Source organism: Pteronotus mesoamericanus, unplaced genomic scaffold (assembly GCF_021234165.1).
Source record: "Pteronotus mesoamericanus isolate MK-2021 breed Mesoamerican mustached bat unplaced genomic scaffold, CSHL_Meso_final contig_46, whole genome shotgun sequence".
NCBI lineage: Eukaryota > Metazoa > Chordata > Mammalia > Chiroptera > Mormoopidae > Pteronotus > Pteronotus mesoamericanus.
In genome coordinates, this window is record NW_026555170.1 from 5,030,514 (window position 1) to 5,036,823 (window position 6,310).

At 37.6% G+C, this 6,310-nt stretch overlaps 1 pseudogene; it reads left to right on the top strand.

Annotated features, from left to right (window-relative positions):
- The first annotated feature begins 399 nt into the window (after positions 1 to 399).
- Positions 400 to 2,689, top strand: LOC129074080 (dihydrolipoyllysine-residue acetyltransferase component of pyruvate dehydrogenase complex, mitochondrial-like; annotated as a pseudogene).
- The last annotated feature ends 3,621 nt before the right edge of the window (positions 2,690 to 6,310 follow it).

Below are 6,310 nucleotides of genomic sequence, written 5' to 3' on the forward strand. Positions count from 1 at the left end.
AACAGTTTTCCTACAATTAGAAAAGACTATATCTTAAAATAATTAATTTTAACTACATGCTGTAGCTACACAAGGTATGTTAAATGAAAACAATCAGGGAAGTTTTTAAATAATTATTTCACCACAATGACATAATAATCTTAAATGTGTATGTGTTTAGTAACAGAGCTTTAAAATATAGGTAGCAAAAACTGAGGATTGAAAAAAAAAGATAAATACACAATTTGTGATTGATGTTTCAGCTAGTATCTCTTAGTAGTTGGGATAACATTTCTAGAGAAAAACGGATATAGAAAAATCTGTGTTACATTATCAACCAATTTTCCTAATTGACATTTATAGAACGTTCTACCCCAAACCGGAAGAGGTTATTTTAGGGGTGCTGGGGGCAGTGGTAATATGTGGCGCTTCTGTGCGTGAAGGGTCCGTAATGTGGCTCCCAGGGCAGGATCTGGGACTCGGCGGACCGCCTTGCAGGAGGGCCCAGCTCCTGCTCGATGCAGCACTGCAGCCTCTGGATACTGCAGAGGCCCGGCCCTCTGCGTCCGGCGCCCCGGCTCGTGGACCATTTTCTGCCGTGTCATCCCTTTTTGCCCCAGCTTTTGGGGTCGCCTGGCCACCACTGGTATAGTCTCCCTAGACCCCCGCCGGGCCTGCATCAGAAGGTTCCATTGTCCTCTCTTTCCCCTAAAATGCAAAGAAAACTGAAGGGGAAGAAAATCAATGAGGGTGAACTAACTGCAGTGGTTGAAACTGAAAGCCACTGTTGGATTTGAGAGCCTGGATGAGTGTTACATGGCAAAGGTAATTGTTGCTGAAGGTACCAGAGATGTTCCAGTTGGATCGATCACCCATATCATGGTTGAAAAACTTATTGAGGTCTTTAAAAATTATACGTTGGACTTGGCAGCACCTACCCCACAAGCAGCCCCAGCAGCAACCTCTGCTGCCACTTCTCCACCTACACCTTCTGTTTAGGCTCCTGGTAACTCATACCCTACTCACATGCAGGTTCTTCCTGCCCTCTTTCCCACCATGACCATGGGCACAGTTCAGAGATGGGAAAAAAGTGGGTGAGAAGCTAAATGAAGGAGACATATTGGCAGAGATAGAGACTAACAAGACCACTATCCATTTTGAAGTACAAGAAGAAGGTTACCTAGCAAAAATCCTGATCCCAGAAGGAACAAGAGATGTGCCTCTAGGAACACCACTCTGTATCATTGTAGAAGAGAAGCAGATATGCCAGCATTTGCTGACCATAGCCACCTGAGGTAACTAATTTAAAACCACAAGCAACGCCACCTACTCTTCTCCCATGACCCCTGTTCTTCCAACTCCCCAACCTGTAGCCCCTACACCATCAGTCACTCCCCCAGCTACTCGGGCTGGACCAAAGGGAAGGTTATTGTTAGTCCCCTTGCAAAGAAATTGGCTGCAGAAAAAAAGATTGACCTTACACAAATAAAAGGGACTGGACAAGAAGGCAGAATCATCCAGAAGGACATCAACTCTGTTGTGCTTACTAGAGCTGCTCCCGCTTCAGCAGCTGCCATGCCTTCCCCTGGCTCCAAGACTGGTGCCAGTTCCTACAGGTGTCTTCACAGACGTCTCCATCAGCAACATCCGTCAAGTTACTGCACAACAGTTAATGCAATCTTAGCAAACCATACCTCATTATTACTTTCTATTGATTACTCCCATATTGATGGGAGAAGTTTTGTTGGTATGGAAAGAATTTGTAAGATGTTAGAAGGGCAAAGCAATATTTCTGTCAATGACCTCCTCCTAAAGTCTTCAGCTTTGGCATGTATAATGGAATACTACACAGAAGAAAGAAAGAAGGAACTCCTACCTTTGGTGACAGCATGGATGGAACTGGAGAGCATTATGCTAAGTGAAATAAGCCAGGCAGTGAAAGACAAATACCATATAATCTCATCTATAAGTGGAACCTAATCAACAAAACAAACAAATGAGCAAAATAGAACCAGAGACTTAGAAATAAGGAACAAACGGACAGTGATCAGAAGGGAGGGGAGTTGGGGATACCAGAGGAAAGAGGAGAAGGAGCAAGCAAAGGAACACGAACAGAGGACTCATGGGCATGGACAATGGGGGGCACTGACTGTGGGAGTTGGGGGGACAGGGTAGGGGTGAGCAATGGGGAAAAATGCAGGACAACTGGAACTGAACAATAATTAAAAAAGAAAAAAAACCCTAAAAAAACGTTCCTGAAGCAAATTCTTCTTGGTTGGACACAATTATAAGACAAAATCACATTGTTGATATCAGTGTTGCAGTCAGTGCTCCTGCAGGACTCATCACACCTATCGTATTTAACGCACATATAAAGGGACTGGAAACCATTGCTAATGAGGTTGTTTCTTCAGCAAACAAAGCAAAAAAGGGCAAACTACAGCCACATGAGTTCCAGGGCAGCATTTTTACATTCTCCAATTTAGGAATGTTTGGAATTAAGAACTTCTCTGCTATTATTAACCAACCTCAGGCATATATTTTGGCCATTGATGTTTCAGAAATAGACTCATTCCAGCAGATAATGTAAAAGGATTTGATGTCTGTTACACTCAGTTGTGATCATCGGAGTGTGGATGGAGCAGTTGGAGCTCAGTGGTTTGCTGAGTTTAGAAAGTACCTTGAAAAACCTATTACCATGTTGTTATAATTGACCCAAGAATTTTTAGTCTCTTCCAAGTCATATTGGTTCATTCTTGTCAAGATATAAATATGTTATTAAATAGGTGGTTCTTTTTATTTTAAAGTTAACCAGTTATTTCTAAGTCTGTCCAGTTATTTGTTATGGTCATTACTAAATTTTTTAAATGCCAGTTACACCCAAATATTGTGCACATTTAGTAAATACCACATTTTAAGCTAAGTACCCCTAGTCAAAGGACATGTGGCATAGCCCTTTGGTGATAGGTACTTCCACTGAGAAATGTAGAGGTAGAACTGTGGTTCCCTACTGAGACCAGTATATAAAAGTAACCTGGATAAAAGCTTGAGACTTTGAACTTTAATTGTCTCAAATGTTTTCCTTATATCTGAGGAAAGAAGAAGTCAGGTAAATTTGTGCTCTTGGAGAAAGTGTTTGAATCAAAGCTTAATTTTGGAGCTTAACCCTAATTTAAATTTTTCTCGTATATGATCTTGGTTTTATCTTGGATGGGAAGGAAGGGTAGAGAACTTTTAAAAAATCAACATTTTCTTAGATTTTTTCAAGACTAAGACTATTTTTAGACTCTGTTTTTCTGTGAATCCCAAAATGGCTGTTTTCCTTTCTTGAGATGAGATATAAATATAAACCAGCCACTTGGTATAAATGAGAACTTGTGTGGATATTTAAACAACTTAAATGTTTCTACAATTACTTCCAAATAAAAGAATATGCTTATAGAATTTAAAAAAAGAGTATACATTCTTTTCAAATGCAAATAGACTATTCTTCAAGATATAACATTTGCTGTATATGGTTCTGTTAGTTTAGAAAACTTAAACCATCCATAGTACACTCTTTGACTACAATGGAATAAAGAAAGAAATCAGTAAATTGGAGACCGCTAAAATATCCTAATATTTGGAAATTTAAAAGCATACTTCCAGGAAAGATTCTACTTCTGGGAAGATGGCATAAGCATACTTTTTCTTCTTCCTCCCACTAAGTATAACTAAAACTGAGAAATTATATATAAAATATATATATAAAGGTTTTTAAAGGTAAAAAAGAAGAAAGTGGACCAGATAGGGACCTCAGAAACAAACAATAGCATGACGATGAGTACCTGGGTTTTGTTTTAGTCTTATATTTACCAGTATTCAAACTGAAGACATCAGAAAACTGTGTTAAGTATAGACAAAACAAAAGATCCAACAAATAACTGTCTCTATCCAAAAGACTAGGTAAGGAGTAGCCTAGCAAGACAGAAAACCTTAGTACAATAATCACTCTATTCCATCCAAATACCAAAAACAGACAGAACAAAACCAAACAAAAACCTGTGCCTCCCCCCATCAATGTATGCCAGAAAATACTGAGTGTGAAGTCCTGACTTTTCACCCTCACAAATATATTATAACACCTTAAACCCCTCATCTTGGTGGTGCCCGAGAAGACCAACTAGGAAGCTGAGACTTCTATCATCACTAGCTATAGTACAACCTCCCATCCAGCAGTACCAATGCAAATTACATAGAGAGCATAGACTTCCAACCCATTCAGCAGTAATATTCTTTTTCCCTTCCATGCTGAGGTGGAGTCAGGCACCTACTGGAGAATCAGGAATTTCACGACATCCAGTGGTAACCAAATAGCTTGCAGTACAATGTCAGGGGAGCCAGAACTCCTACCCCTGCTAACAGCACAGGGCCCCCTCTCCTTAGGGATTAATTAAAGATGAATGGGGAACCTCGACTTCTATTTCTATTTGAGAGTAAGAAAGTTTTACCCAACCCCTACTTGTTGGAGCAGCGTCACAGAAACCCTGCTAACACAGAAGGTTTAGAAATGACTCTCATAACATAATACAAAAATGTCAAATTTTCAATAATAAAATACTCTTTAAGAACTAGGATGATCTTAAACTTAATTAAACAATTATCAATAGATGCCAACACTATTATGATGACAGAGATATGAAAATTATATAAAAATATTTAAAGCAGCCATAATAAACATGTTTCAGGCAAATTTTCCAAAACATTACAAGTTTACAGAATAACAACATTGGTTTTTATCAGATTCATTCATTCTACATTCATATGTTAGGATCTACTTTGTTGAAAATTGCCTAAATAATAGAGGGATACATGAAGGAACAAATCTGATATTATAGTGTAGTTAAATCAACAAGAAATCTTAAAGAACCAGGTAACAATGCTTACTGCAATACAGGATGTTAAAAATTTTAGGAAATGGAGAGATTACTTCATGGGAGTAGTAATTGTCAAAATTATACAAGAAGATCATGCACATAAAGATTCTGCGATCACTCCAAGGGCTCTGAGTTAAGGATTTATTAAAACCTCAGGCTCCTTTTACATTTTCTGATAGTTATTATATATGCCCAGTGTTGTGAAATAGAAATCACACAGTTTTCTCCTAGTACTGTTGGCTAAAATTTCTTTGGAAAACTGCTGTACAAATTAATTTTTTTCTTTTATTGAACAAAACAATTTTTTTATCTAAAGATGACAATTTAACAACCAAATGCTTTATGGAACATATAGTTATTGCTATACTAATTTAAAATAAATATATAAAGTAGATAATCCAAGTCTATTACAGTATTTACTGTTCTCTATTTTTCTCACCAAAAAAGATCCCAGTGGTAGTAGCTAAGGGGAACAGCTCAAAGTATATACCTTTTTTACATTCTTGTGCAGAAAAATTTGATTATGTGATAGAGTTGTGGCCAATGATATGAAAATGGAAATCTGTAAGAGCATCAGGGAGAGTTTTAATGTTTCCCTGATAGAAAGTTACACAAAATTCTCTGTTTTCACTCTTCTGTCTACTTGGAATACAGGTTGCTAGCAGATGAATCATCTTTGCACTAGAGGAAACAGTTAACCTCTTTTCCTGTCAAAGCCACTGATATTTGAGCTTTTTGTTTTTTATAACAAAGGTATTCCTAATGCAAAAACTGAATGTTGTGTTTTACGTTGTGAATTTTTTGCACATTTAAAAAAAGCTAGTGCTAGTGCACTCAATTTTTAAAATAAGTTCAACACTCCTGTTGAGTATAGTAGATAACCTCCAGCTGGTTTAGTTTTGCTTGTTTGTTTGTATTAAGTCTCTATATTTAAAAATATGGAATCTTCTGAACTTCTGCTCTGGTCATCCTTTAGGATTTTGTTATAAACTGGGGCTAACACTCTAGATAATTTTCTGATGGTGCAAGGAAGTTTGGAAAAACCATCCTTAATTATAATGCAACATAAAGCCATCATTTCTTGACTTTTTTCTTTTTTAACAATTTAGTCCTAAGACATGGATAAAAATAATGGAAGACATTTCCTACAGTATGAATAATTCTAGGTTTCTCAATGAAGTAAAATGATTATTTCAATCATTAATTGACTGTTTAACCACTCAGCCTTTTTTAAATTTAATCTTTATTATATTTTTCAATTACAGTTTAATTCTATTATGTCCTCCTGCCCCCAGCAATCACCACACTGTTGTCTATGTCCATGAGCCCTTTTTCCTTTGTGCTCCATCCCTCCACCCCCTTACCTCCCCTCCCCTAGATGTCGTCCATCTATGCGCCTGTCCTCATTTTCCTTG